General features: G+C 36.5%; 1 protein-coding gene across 9 annotated transcripts in view; it reads right to left on the bottom strand.

Annotated features, from left to right (window-relative positions):
* nfasca (neurofascin homolog (chicken) a) overlaps window positions 1-15,030 on the bottom strand; it is an 82,381-nt gene that overhangs the window by 58,934 nt on the left and 8,417 nt on the right. For 4 of the 9 annotated variants that reach the window (XM_016537716.1, XM_016537715.1, XM_016537720.1 and 1 more), the window contains exon 1: window positions 1,917-2,387. The exons of 1 other annotated variant lie outside the window; for it this stretch is intronic. The gene's annotated coding sequence lies outside the window, so the exon portion shown is untranslated. Of the gene's footprint in view, window positions 1-1,916; window positions 2,388-15,030 lie in introns of those variants that run through there. 4 more of the 9 variants (XM_016537722.1, XM_016537723.1, XM_016537721.1 and 1 more) reach the window with 3 other exon arrangements.

Genomic DNA, 15,030 nt, shown 5'->3' with positions numbered 1-15,030 from the left:
TTCCCATGTGTTTTGCAGAGATACACATGGCAGAACAAATCCTGACATGTCGCCATCAGCCACATGTGAATGCTGCATATCAGTTCCAGGAGTTTCCTAGAAAACATCAAAGTCTGGACAGCAAACAGCCTTTTTCTGACTACGCATGACTGCTATGTTGTAAATATGAAACAGCTGCTTTCACCACTGCGCGTATTTCAATTCTTCAAAGGAGAATGTGTAATTATTTCAGCATTAATGAGAACAGACAACTATAAGTAAGACATTTGACTTATCTAAAGGAATAAACACTGTGATGCTTTTAAATATTAAAATCACAGTATCTGAAAGGTCTAACATCTGGCAAATTCTGGCTTAACCAATCCTAAGAGTTTGAAGGCGGGACTACCTGTGCATACAAACAATGCAGAACTAAATTATCTTTCTTTGCAATCGCTATACTTAACTAAATAGCTATTTTTTATGTAAACTGTTGCACTGAATGGAAAGAACTGTTCAATCTTATGTTTTATGAAGGATGTGTATGGATCTGTTTTAAAATTATATTATCACAATAAACTGATGTCTTTATAGTAAACACTAAATACAGTAATAGTTCATTATACTTTAAGCTGTGATAAAATACAAAACTGACAAATAACTTTGTAAGCAGAGATGAAGAGAAAGGGGGATAGAGATAGAGGGGGAGAGAGAATGAGAACAAATAAAAGAAAAAAAAAACCCTAAACACTTTCATTAGTGTAGTCTAATTGCTGTTTAATTGTGTGTTGAAATAAATAGCGAGTATTCTAAACAGATCTGGTTGAACAGTTACAATCATTCATTTGGACCTTTACCACACTGAGACAAAGACAGAAACACAACACTGCAAAGTCTAAATCTACACAGATCGGACAATGACAGCTCATAGGTTGTGCTTGAGGTTGTCAAGGGCAGCTGGCTTATGTTCTTCAGTAAATGACCGTTTTCTTCTGAACGCAAGTCACATGCTAGCTAGACACTTAATGCATCTGACTGACAGCTCTAGTTTTTTTAGAGTAAAACAAAGACTACTCCTCAGTCTGACAGAAGATGACATTCAGTAATGTGGTGGCAGCGAGATATGCAGACAGACAGAAGACTTTAGAACGAGTGTGAGAGGGCAATGCAACAGAGTTCACAAAGGTCACAGCCAGCGACCCTGATCGTGCAACATGTATCCCAGCGTCCAACTCAGACATCAATATGTACTCATCCACAGCCAACCACTCATCAATAAATGTCTGACTAATTTAGAAAATGACTAACTCATAAATTTACATGCAAAATGCCCTTTTCATGTTATTTGGCAAATAATACATTACTCATCATACCGACTACAAGTGGAAGCCCATTAAAAAAACAAAGTCTGAAAGGCCCTTTATTAGAATAGCGAGCAGCCACCGTGACCAACCAAAATCACAGCTCAAAGGCACACAATTATTGTCAGAGAGACAATAACACTAAATACAATTTGCCAATCTCGCAAATATTCAGTGTAATCTCTAAAAAATATTTAATGTAACCTTTCAAATATTTATTTCATGTCAAATTTAAAAGTATTCAGTTTCTTTAAAAAGGTTATACATTTCATATTTATGTTTATTTAAATATTTATATATTTTGAATGTTCATTAAAAGCTTAACATAGCTAACTAAAATAACAGAATAAGATCCACAAGTCTAAACGTGTCAGACCAACAAAGCCCGGTGTAACGCGGTCAGCATGTGGGATGAAACACACATAAGAATGCATGAAAGAAAAAAGACACATGCTGGCAAGCCCTCTCTCTCCTTCCAGAAACAAAAAAAAGGCAATTATCAGCCCTCTGTAGTCTGCTTTTGAATCCAGGCAGAGACACACCAATGAAATACATAAGAAAACAAATTCAATTTACCTCTTAGGCAAGAAGGTCTCCGTAACTGGTAAGAGTGAGCTGGCCTGTCATCTCTATTAGAGTAGATTCCTCATTTATTTGTGCTGGTTGTTTGCTTGCTTTAAAATCCTTTGACTAGAGGAGTAGGTCACTGTGGCTTACAGCCTGTGCCATCAAGAAGCAAAGCATGCGTGTAGTTCCTTAATGACGTGTCTTCTGGGGGCTGTTATGCCTCTGTGCATCCTTACCTCAAGCCCTTACTAACTGTCTCTGATGTTCCCTCTCTCTTTCTGCCTCCCTCACGCACAGCAAACACAGATTCCCCCGTCTGCCACCTCCTACTTTGACTTATCCCCGCCCACCTTATGAATAATTAATCACCATGTGGGCAGACCCCTCCCCCCTTTGAAAAAGATCTACACACGTGCTCCACAGAACAAAAAACGCATACACACATCAATGAAAAACACAAACGCATGACATATATGTAAAACCGAGGCAGTCGGGTGTGCTGTCCTCCCCCTCTCTGAGCGGGATACCGCCTGCTCTCAGCTGGGGGGGATTTAGCGTTTCTCAGGCTGGGCTGGAAGACTCTCCCCTCCTCCAGGCTTTCCCTCTGAGCTTGACCTCTCCATTTCGACCCGTGTCTCAATCTCGTGTACGTCTGGACCCCTTTTTACTCCCTGCTTGCCCTCATGTCACCTACTGACAAATCAATACAATGTCAACAACATGCAAATGCTCACTATATATGATCAGAGAAGCCTAATAGAGACCAATAGATGCCAGTGCCAGAGAGTTAGAGTAAAATGATAAAGATATTTAAACTCTTGCTTCTAGTCATCATTAAGAGCAATCTAATAATGTAAACACATTCTGAGAAGATTCTAATTAAAATGAGCTGTCGGACAGTCTGACAATATGCAGCAATAATTGCAAATATGTCATGCATGTTATTCTGATGTAGTGGCTTATCATATTCTAATCAACAATGATTGCTGTATTATTAATGCACAAAAAATATATATACTATGTATATAATACTAAATAGTACTATGGAATTATATATTTTAGTTATTTTTTTATATATCGTGGCAAACCTTTTTTTGTGGGGTGGCATACATTTTTTGTTGTCAGTAAGATTTTTTGATAAAAAAAAATACAGTAAAAGCAGTAATTTATGAAAAATGATTAATATTTGTACAGCTTTTCTATTTTAATATATTTTAAAATGCAATTTACTTATGTAATAAAGTCTTCAGTGTCACATGATCCCTCTGAAATGCTCAAGAAACATTTCTTATTATTGTCAGTGTTGAAAATAATTGTACTGCTTAATATTTTCTGAGAGAACATGTATAAATTTTTCCAGGATTCTTTAATGAATAAAAAGTTCAGAAGAGCAGCATTTAATTGAAATATTTCTGTAACATTAATATCTTTACTGTCACTTTTGATCAATTTGATGCAACCTTGCTGAAATAATTAATTCATAAACCATGGTATATGAATATGGTATTCATATGGTATGTGCAGTACCATCTTATATGTGTCAAAGTACCAGTTTGTACCATCTACAGTAGTACCCTCATACAGGACCAATGCTTAAATTGACGGTGCCCAGGACATAAATTAAGCATAAAAACCTCATTAAGCTTCACTTTTCAGTGTCTGGGGTAACATTCCCATGACATTTTTGTGATCATTTTGCACATATGTATGGAACAAATTAAAATCAGAATGTTTTCAAGAAACTCTCATCTCAATGTCTAAATTAAGTGCACAGGTCAAGCCAAATTACTATAGCTTACATCTAAAAGCCAAGGAGTGCAGGTGATTGACATCTTAACTCTAAGCAGGACCCTTAATCCTGTGTCTCCAAGGTGGATTTGCAATTTGAAGGTATTTAGTTTCCAAAGGTACACACATTAAATTATGATAAGGGGTCTCCTCTGTGACTGCATATCTATCTTCAGGAGTTTAACAGTGAGCATGAATACAAAGATAACAGCTCAAAACCTAATTTCAATGCAAAGTGAGATTAAACACTGCAGCAACTTCTCTATTCCCCAGTTTGCTTCGCAGATCAGGGAATGTGGAGATTAAACAGTGTTTGTTGCTGTAGTGTATTTGCTTGTGACCTCAAACATGTACAGTCCAAGCCCAGTGAAGGGCAGAATGGGTTTCCCTTATTATGAGAAATGTTTCACATTTTTTCCTTTCCACTGACGTCTTTTGTGGGGGTTCCTGTGTTGGTACAGTGAGCATGAATACAAAGATAACAGCTCAAAACCTAATTTCAATGCAAAGTGAGATTAAACACTGCAGCAACTTCTCTATTCCCCAGTTTGCTTCGCAGATCAAGGAATGTGGAGATTAAACAGTGTTTGTTGCTGTAGTGTATTTGCTTGTGACCTCAAACATGTACAGTCCAAGCCCAGTGAAGGGCAGAATGGGTTTCCCTTATTATGAGAAATGTTTCACATTTTTTCCTTTCCACTGACGTCTTTTGTGGGGGCTCCTGTGTTGGCAGATGCAAAACAGAGGGAGTAAGCCTAAATAAAAGGTTTGTTTCAGTTCTTCATGATTGGCATAGAAATAACAAGGAGCTGGAAGATCTAAATCACTCTGGGGAAGCAGTGAGAAACAGAAAAGACATCAGAAACAGGACTGAAACTCCCTGACACAACTCTATGCATCTGATAGGGATGGGACTAATAAAGAATTGAATGATTCTGGTTCTACTTCCAACTACTATTAATGATTTGGATGATCAGTTCTGTTAATGATTCTTTTAGTACTTTTAATGAAGAAATATGAAATAAATGCATTTTCCCTCCTAATTTCAATTTAGGTCATTAGCAATCTCTTGCCAAATGAAGAAATCATTTCAGATTTCAATAGAACAGGAAAAAAAAGCAATACAATTCTTTCATAAACTTTTCACATACTTCAGAAATTGTGGTGCCGCTAGTGATAAATGCATGTTTGAGAACCATTAACACAATGCAAATCATTTGGTTATGGTATTTAACCAGTACTGAATAAGGTTACAGTTTTTTTTATTTTCTTACATAAATGCATCATTTCACTTCAGAGGGCCTTTATTAACCCCCCAGAGCTGTGTGGGGCAATTTTTATGATGTATAGGTGCAGTTTTTTGGGCTTCAAAATCTTAAACCCCATTCACTGCCATTATAAAGTTTGGAACATTTTTTATGTACCTTCCATTGTATTCGTCTGAAAGAAGAAAGTCACATACACTCAAGATGGCTTGAGGGTTAATAAATCATGGGGTAATTTTGGGGTGAACTATCCCTTTAATTTTGGTTTCTTGTTTGGAAAAATTTTTTATTTCGGTGCATCATTAAATAATCATTGCATCATTGATCTATTCTATTCTATTATATTCTATCACAGATTAAACTGGGTGATAAAAAACATGTATACCAAATGGACATTCGCTTCATAATAGATTTTCAATAAAGTGACATTCAAAGATTTTAATTCAATAACAAGTTCTGAGGTAACGAAACCTGCATTCATGTCATGCAGACATTAAAAGGCTATGAGCAAAGGCATTCCTGCTGTGTTGCCGTGCCATAGCATACTGTCACAAAGGGCCCGTCTTTCAATTGCATCAGGTGTAACGCTAATTGCATTGTTTAAATATTTAAACCAGATTGAGGGACACAAAGGCAGAGGGATAGGGAGGGGCACGGGTTAAAAAGAGCAAGAGCGGGAGAGGGGCGGAAGAAGAGAAAGAGATGAAAGGAGAAGAAAGGATAGAGGAATATGAATGTATTAGAGAAAGATAGAATTAGAAAGGCTCTTGTTGTTTGTGGAACTCCAGGACAGGACAAGAGTAAAACAAAGAGATGCAACAGTGGAGCATCATGGCTGTTTGAGCAAAGTAAGGCCTCCTTTGTCTGTGTCAGGGCGAAATGAAAGATGGAATGAGACAAACTGGATGTTCCTGTTTTTTTTCTTTCTTCTTTTTCAGCAATCAACGGGGCGGCTCATTAGAGACTAACGAGAGGTCTGAAGAGCACACTTGGGAAGGCTGGGAGCTGCCAAGTTTATGAGAGAGGCCATGTACAAAAGCTGTCAGTAATGAGTTGAAACGGGTCTATGAGAGTCCCACTGGAGTGCATCCCACTCTGACATGTTCGGTCGTGTAACCCAGTGGCTTTTGAACACTTGTTTGTGTATAAAAGGACAAGAGATAAAACATTGTGTATAGCCAGATCAACATAATGGCAGGGTTACTGGTATTGCAGATATATACCAGTTGGTCGCCGTGATTTTGCCAAGTAAGACATGTTCCTGGATCACCCAATCCCTACCCCTAAACCTAACCTTACCCATAATTTATTACTAAAATCAGAGGGAAATGATAGCTGATTAACAAGGATGTAGAAGCACCTAATCCTGATTGTAAGCCTAAAACTGACATTTCCTGAAAAGTTATCTCTCAATTCTGATTGGTTGATTGGAATGATGTTCCAGGATCAACATGGATGTTGATCCAGGAACATGTTGTACTTGGTCAACTCACGCTCACCATTACCAGTTAAAGGAATAGTTTACGCAGACATACGCTACCCTCTGGGGTCAGTAAGAAAAAAAGCTCACCAAGGCTGCATTTATTTGCTTAAAAATACAGCAAAAAAGTTGAGATATTACAATTTGAAATAATCAATAGAAGAGTATTCATTTGAAATCGAAATATTTTATAAATGTCTTCACGTTTGATCAATTTACTATATCCTTGCTGAATAAAATCATTATTTTCTTTAAAAAAGTTATTAATTTTTCGATGAACTATTCCTTTAAAGACAGCTTTTGTCTTGTTTCAAAGACAGCACATGTAAGAAAGAAGCATGCGGCATGTTAGCTAATAGCACTTGGCAACAATCCTATTCTCAATGGTTGGTCAGGTCAACAAAGTGTTAAAGTCATCTAGATGAAGTAGTATGCACATGCTAGTTCCCAGTTGATTGGAATGATGTTCCAGGATCAACATGGATGTTGATCCAGGAACATGTTGTACTTGGTCAAATCACGCTCACCATTACCAGTTAAAGGAATAGTTTACGCAAACATACGCTACCCTTTGGGGTCAGTAAGAAAAAAAGCTCAACAAGGCTGCATTTATTTGTTTAAAAATACAGAAAAAAGGTTGAGCTATTACAATTTGAAATAATCAATAGAAGAGTATTCATTTGAAATTGAAATATTTTATAAATGTCTTCACGTTTGATCAATTTACTATATCCTTGCTGAATAAAATCATTATTTTCTTTAAAAAAGTTATTAATTTTTCGATGAACTATTCCTTTAAAGACAGCTTTTGTCTTGTTTCAAAGACAGCACATGTAAGAAAGAAGCATGCGGCATGTTAGCTAATAGCACTTGGCAACAATCCTATTCTCAATGGTTGGTCAGGTCAACAAAGTGTTAAAGTCATCTAGATGAAGTAGTATGCACATGCTAGTTCCCATGCCTCCCATCTGTTTATGTAATATATCACTTCCTTACTCAATAAGAGGCATTATACATCACAAATAAGCCAGTTTTCTCTACATGAACACCACAGAAATCAAATTTGACACCTTTAATATCTACTAAACCCATGATAGATGTTAACCATTCTGGGGTGCGTTTCCCAAAGACCTGGGGTGCATTTCTAAAAGACCTGTAAAAAATACAAAAAACGTTGAAAAGTTCTCTCTGATCCTGCTGATGAGGTCTGGGCAGCTCTTGCAGACAGCTGGTCTTTCGTTTATCAGGTCTATACCTCTCCACACACATTCTGTCCTGGTCTGTCCCACCCTCCATTGATCCAAAGACCCCTCTCCACTTATCCTGCTGTGTACAGAGCCGGTCAGAGGGTTAGATTAATGGTGGCCCTTCAGAACAGCTGCTGCCGAAGGCCAAGCAGATACATCCACATTAGTCTTGCGACTCTTGAGACAGTCCTTCCTTTCTTCCATGATCCAATTCACTCTCTTCTTACATATATTTAACAGCCACATAAAGAGGAAAAATCAAAGAAAGAAAAAAGAGAGTTTTTATGACCCGAAACAACATAAATTCTATCCGGATCAATGATATTGATTCACTTTCATATATATCCTGAAGCTCTTCTTTTGGGCACTTTAAAGTGAAAATCCCTCCCTCAGTTCCTCGTTTCTTGCTTTAGCTCATATTCACATATTATTAACACAACATGTAAAGATTAAAACACTTTGATTCAGTAGCTTCATAAATAGAAAGTGTCTCATGAACATGGGTCGTGACATCATTAGTTATGTAAACCATTAAATTAATTAATTAAATAGTTGAAGGGTCATAGGTTAAGCTCATGTCCCTTGTCCAACCACAGAGCAGATGTCAGGTAGGCCACAGCCTTGACACAAACACAATAACTCTAACAGCAGGGTACCTGGCTGTCTGAGTTTCCCCCAATAAGCCGCTGGATCGTGGGTTAGCTTAAGCAGGAACATGGGTAGACTCTATAATTCAATGAAGACCCTGAACAGCAGGGCTATTAGAGGTGTAAAATGTAAGACTGTTTGGATCAGAATGTTCTAGGTGATGTAACCGGTTTCTCTGAACTACTACTTAACAGCTCGCATAAAGACAGAGACAGAGAATTACAGAGAATGAGAGAGGAAACAACTAAGGAAGCAGCTGGTCAAAAAAGGAAATGAAATCAATATAAATGATGCTATATCTATGTCCATATTTATGAAAACGGTCCTGGATGCTGATTGGCCAATGCACCATTCCTGTCAGGGTCATAAACAACAATTTATGAGGGGGGCGTTGTGGTTTCAGACTTTCAAGGGGTGCACATATGTATGCAAAACCTACAAAATCTTATATCAAATCACAAACTGTAAAATATTACAAGTTAAGAGAGCCCTCTGCTATGAACACTAAAATGTTTATCAAAATCGTTCTAGATGCTGGCAGTGAGCAAAGCTACATCTAATGACAATAAATCAGTTCTTTCAGTTTTCAGGTAAGTCTAACAGTAATATTCAGGTACAGAAATGCTACAGAATTTGAATTAAGTAATCAAATATAAAATAACACTTGATAGTCTTCACTGTATAAATAAATACTTGGAATGCATCGAAATGAAAACTCTTGGCCGAAACTGAAACCAAAAAATCTGGATGCATTTGGCCGAAAACCAAAACCGACAATGCTTTTGAATAATTATTTATTATTTTATTAAATAATATACAATTCTTTTATAAGACTTTTTTAATTTAACTCTGAATTTACCGACATTTAACCGAATTTTAAAAATACAAGCCAATAAAATAATAACACATTTATTGAAGGTAAAACAACAAAATTGGACAGAAAATAGTATTAAATATGAATATATTATTTTTATTCAGTTCCATGCAACAGAATAAAATTTAACAGAATTTTGTGTTTAATTACCCAAATAATACATAGTTTTACAAAGCTATTGTTAGGGCACGTGAGCAGAGCATAGCGTCACAAGAGGGTAGCGTCATTTTACCAGTGTTGCACAGTACACCTGTAATACACCACGTTACAGCACAGTAGTGCAATTGCAAACAGGAACAAGTATACTACATAGAAATGTCCTGTCGGTGCGTTATTTGAGCGTACTTTGCTTTTCCGGTGAGCATGAGCAGTACACAAGTGAAGCATTGGCATGGGCTGCGAACAACTCAACAGAACGCACAATCATAGAACAGAATATTGATTGGAGCGTCACACAGCTGAACACTGTTTTTTTCTCTTTCGGCCAAAAACCGAAAATGCCATTTTTGGCCAATAATTTACAGCGGCCGAAATTTCATTGCATCCCTAATAAATGAATGATGAAACCTTACAATTACAATTACAAAAGTAAGTCAAGAGCAGTGATTGATTTTATCGTTTGTCTTTTGTTGTTTGATTAATATTAACAACACAGACAGCAATCAGTTTGATAGACTGCTGTCTCTTTAAGACTAAGACTGACCGCACGGATCTAATATACTGTACACATGTGCTTTCTTTCGCAGTTGTTTACTTTAACTGAAGATATAACTGACTGTGTTTATGTGTATACTCGCCAAGACATTTATATTATATTATATTATATTATATTATATTATATTATATCATATAAATGAATGAAATAATATAATTAATTCCTTTAATAATAGTATATATAATTATAATTATAATAATTCCTGTTGGCGGAAAAAAAAGAAAAAGCTAAACAACGTTTCGTGAAAAATCACAGCTACTTTATGCAGGCTGTGTGCATTTTACTGTGGACTGACTGTTTTGAAACTTATATGGTAGTTAAATAGCCCCTAGACCTCAGTTATCGTGAAAAAAGCCAGGAAATTTCAGTTTTGACAATATGGGACCTTTAAACGCATGAGTTATGGTGTAAACTGATGTGAGATTCCTGATCCGTGTCAATCAAGTAAAACATTTTGAGATAAAGCACATGCGCATACACACACACACACACGTGACCTATAAAGCAAACTTTTGTGGGCCAGACATCGAAAACATATGGATCAGGATGAAAAGCACCACAGATCAGGGCTCTGAGCGTTTAACTGTGTCAGTTGAAGAGTCAACCGCGGGTCTGACATCCAGTGTGTTAAGCCCTGGGGTCGCGGTTCAGTTTAGTTGCCAGACCTACTTTACATCTACACTGACAGAAGGCTGAATCAGAGTGAGTGTTAACAAAAAGCCCTTCCCTACATGTCGGTCAAGCAGCGGCTGTCGTGCGCAGGCCCACTGAACCCTCCCCCTCGGCTCTTCAGGAGCCTCTATCAACAGGAGGTGTTGTAATTTCTTCAGTTAATTGCTGGCAGAGCCCCAATCTGCCCTCAAGAAGTCTGGACAAGGGAGGGAAAGCTTTGGTCTCCCGCCAGAACGCGTGTGCATCCCCCCCAAACGTGCACACACACACACACACACACGCACACCAACGTCTAAGAATACAATGGGGAAAGCAGCTGGACTGCAGAACCACAAGACAGTCCTGCATACGTAATTACAAAACCAAGACAAGCCATCTGTGCCATGGAGATCATAACATCTGCTTCAGATCAATAACATTCACAAATAAAGAAAGTGGATTTTTTTAAATCCAAAAGATCATCAATTCAAAGCTTCCTTTTTACAGTATGACATAACATGCAGTTTAAGCCTAAGAACTAATATGAGGGGCCTTTTATAATGATGTAACCTCCCATTGGGATCCAACAGACACCTGTTCTGTATGAAAACACTAATAGCGACTTGTAACCTTATACAGGTCTCAGATGGGCTGCTTAAGGGCCCTTCAAAAAGACTAAATAAATTTACATGGGTTTATTCAGACTTGCAAGACAAAGACAGTATCTATGAAGAATGAAGGAAGGATAATACAACTGCAAGGCCATGTGTATCTCTGGATATTATACAGACCCATGCCACTAATGATAGGAAATTAACTTACTGCATTATCTTTCAGACTAAGAATAAGAAAGAACAGTTCAAATGATCTAATATAATTTTTTAAAAGCATACATGCTTACAAAGGCTACATTTATTTGATCAAAACTACAGTGAACACAGTGATATTGTGAAATATTATTAAACTGTTATCTATTTGAATATATTTTAAAATGTCATTTATTTCTGTGATGTCATTAGTCTTCAGTGTCACATGATTCTTCAGAAATCATTCTAATATGCTGATTTGGTGCTTAAAAACATTTCTTATTATCAATGTTGCTTAATAATTTTGTGGAAACTGATACTTTTTCAGAATTCTTTGAAAAACAAAGTTGAAATGCACAGCATTTATTTGTAATATAAATCTTTTGTGTTACAAATGTCACTTTTGATATGAAAGTTTGCACTTTTTTGAGCATAAACAATAAAAAACCGAGAAATAACATTTTTTAGCATTTTCATTCATCTATATAGCTTTAAATGCCTACAAATATTAGTAAAAAAAAATATTCCCAGACTACAAAAAAAGGCAGAAAGAGTGTCATCACGACTGCAGTCTCATCCTCTTGAGAGCCGTGGGAAAAGACAAGGATAAAAGTGTCACCGCTTACCATAAGGTTATTTTAGATGCGTCAAATTACAGACACCCCCCTCTGAGAAACACCTGCAGGCATAGTTATTATTTCTAGGGACAAAATGCTTGTGCCAAACCAAGGTTATCACATCTCGGCTAATTAGATGGAACGAATACAGCCAAAAATACCCACGAATCTTAAAAATATCAGCATAACACTTTCAAGCAGACATTTTAGGCTAATTTAAAGAAGCAGGAATTAAATTAAATGATGAAATGTGATAAAGGGAGTTGTTACCTAACACAACAGGCAGGTCACTGTGTTCTGTGAACATCAGGTGAAGTCCTGAATCTGACCTACTGTACATGTAGCAGGCAGAGAGAATCCTTTCTAGAATCAGCGTTTAAAGGGATAGTTTGCCGGAAAAAAAAATAATAAAAAGAAAGCATAATTTTTTTATCCATAAGATAATACATGCTGGCGTTTAAAGTGATTTTACTCTAGAAAACATGCAATTTTCTCTTACGGAGTCACATTTAGCACCAGATACAGTCAGAGTTATTATAGTTCACTAAAACTAAAAATATTTTTGGTATTTGAAATAAAATGAATGTTAACTGAAATAAAATATTTAAAAATGTACATTTTATATTCTAGTTGTCAAGTCAATAGTTCTCATTTACATTTAATTTAACCTTATGTACTAAAATAACTCAACTTAAAAATAACTAAAATTAAAAATAAAATATTAACAAAAAATAAAATTCAAATTAAAAAATTAAAACTAATTAAAATATTAATAGGAACTATATCTCAATGACATTATAATAAGCTTGATGGAGAGTGACATGCAGAACTGAGATATTAAATAGATCCCTATAAAAATACCATTAATGAGAAATTACTCTCCATTTGACACACATAAATTAAATGTCTTGTGTCAACATAATTTTTTTTATGGCGTCCCCTTCCCCCAAGTTAGTTCGCCCTCACCCACCACCTTCATCTTTGGTTATTATATCCCAGCAAGCAACTGTGTTATTGAAACTAATCTTAATTCAATGTTCTCAAATCTAAATGAAACGAAACCCTGACATTTCAAGCTGACCTGCGACGGCGCATTAGTTTATAAACACAATCACCTTCTGGGTGACTCAACCACATGAAAGCCAAGAGCAAAACAGTGTGACACTTCTGCACATAAACAGCCGTGGTGACATTGACCTTTGGGTTATGGCCCTGGAGAAGGAAAAATAAACTCCATGTCGTAACCTCACCGAGATAAAGAGCAATCTGTGTCCTCTGAAAGCCATCACAATGACAAACAGATCGATTCAAATGCCTTAAAAGGATATGCTAGTCTAATTAACAGCGACGCAAGGAGATGAGCAAGAGTGATACAATGGAGAAGAAACCGAGAATGATGGTTGATAGACATCCCGACATTAACAAACCCTCATTTCCTGACCTTTGCTGAGATTAGCCATTTAGCATTGCGCACAGGATAGGACTGTCTGAACACATTAGCCACTAGCCCATGGTGACCCAATTAAAACATCATAAATGAGAAGCTGCAGCATGTAGCCTAACTAGAAGTCTAAACAACTTAAATGACAGGATTAAAGAGCCCTTATACGACCCGAGGTCAAAATGACCTGTATTTTGTGGGGGCACAACAGTTAGCGCAATGCTAACAACAAAACAAGCTATCATTTCCAATGTGGGATGAATTCTGAAATATTTGAATCATTGCCAAAACCTAAAGTAGTAATTTCTTGAGCACTTCTTCATTCATTCAAACAACCATTATTATTTTTGAGCTGCAAACCTACAACTGATAATTTTTTATAAATATTATAAATTAAAAACATATAATAGTATAGAAACAAATTAAATAATATTTTTACAAATAAATAGTCTACATTATACTGTATCTATCTATATACATCACACACTCATTTTAAATGCAATAGCTATATTCATCTGGTAATGTCAGGTATTATTTTGAGGCCAAATTCGAAGTAAATCAGCGGGTCCATGATTTAATTCAGCAAATGTATGAATGAATAATTAAAGACTTGCTGTTTTCATTTAGCTCAGTTCATGTCAATGCAGGTTACATGCTAACGGTTTATCAAGCGGTATGTTTAAATGTGTATGGCAACAAATCCCTGGTTGATTAAAAATTAAAAGCAAAAAAAAACAAAAAAAAAACAGGTTCCTCTAAATCTTGGGATATAATTCATAAATTAATATTTAGCCTACATTTCTTTGTTGCTCCATTCTAGTCCTCAGTATCTCATAAAACACAGAGGCCTATATATTATAATTTCCTAAAGCGCTGATTCATTTTCAGATAAGATTTTGCATTCGTCATAATCTCATTTTAACTCTTTCCAACAAAAAATGGTTTCATTTGATTAATTTCATAACAAATGCACACTCTGCATATTTATTGGGCCTTTAGAGGCCAATTTAGTAGGAGCTGTTGTCTCAGAGGCTAATATCGTACTTGATACTCCTTTGTGTGGCCTGTGTTCTCAGTTTGTGTGCAGCAAGAGGTACAGATGGGAGTGTGTGCAATTTGGCTGGTCTTTCCCTAAAAACCCCACAGCATACATCTGGCACAGAAAATCCTTCTCTCTCCCATGAATCTGCGCTGTCTGTTCGTGTCACGGAGCACTGAGGTGAGGTGAGACACGAAATGATTTGCACAAACTGAGCATTTATAACCTCGAAACTGTAAACGCAAATTAAGAGAGTGCTGGGAAATGAATATTTATTTGTTCTTTTATATATAATAAAGGATTCTTTCGAAGTATATTTATTTATTTATTGTCTAGCAGCTTGTCTTCTGTAGTTGCTTGTTATTTCAGTACCTGACAGCCCCCTCGCCACACACACACATGCATTTTTTTTTCATCTTCTTTATTTGCTGACATAAAAAAATCTCCTCTCACGATGGGGGAAAATTCCCTTGCTGTGGTCTCTTTGTGCTCCTGTCCATCACACTCATATTTGGTGCACTCCACAAAACACACTTCGATACAAATCTGGTC

The sequence above is a fragment of the Sinocyclocheilus rhinocerous genome, unplaced genomic scaffold (assembly GCF_001515625.1).
Source record: "Sinocyclocheilus rhinocerous isolate Xijiao unplaced genomic scaffold, SAMN03320098_v1.1 scaffold576, whole genome shotgun sequence".
In the NCBI taxonomy this organism is placed as follows: Eukaryota; Metazoa; Chordata; class Actinopteri; order Cypriniformes; family Cyprinidae; genus Sinocyclocheilus; species Sinocyclocheilus rhinocerous.
Note: the sequence above shows the minus strand (reverse complement) of the source record. Positions and strands in the feature narration are given on the sequence as shown.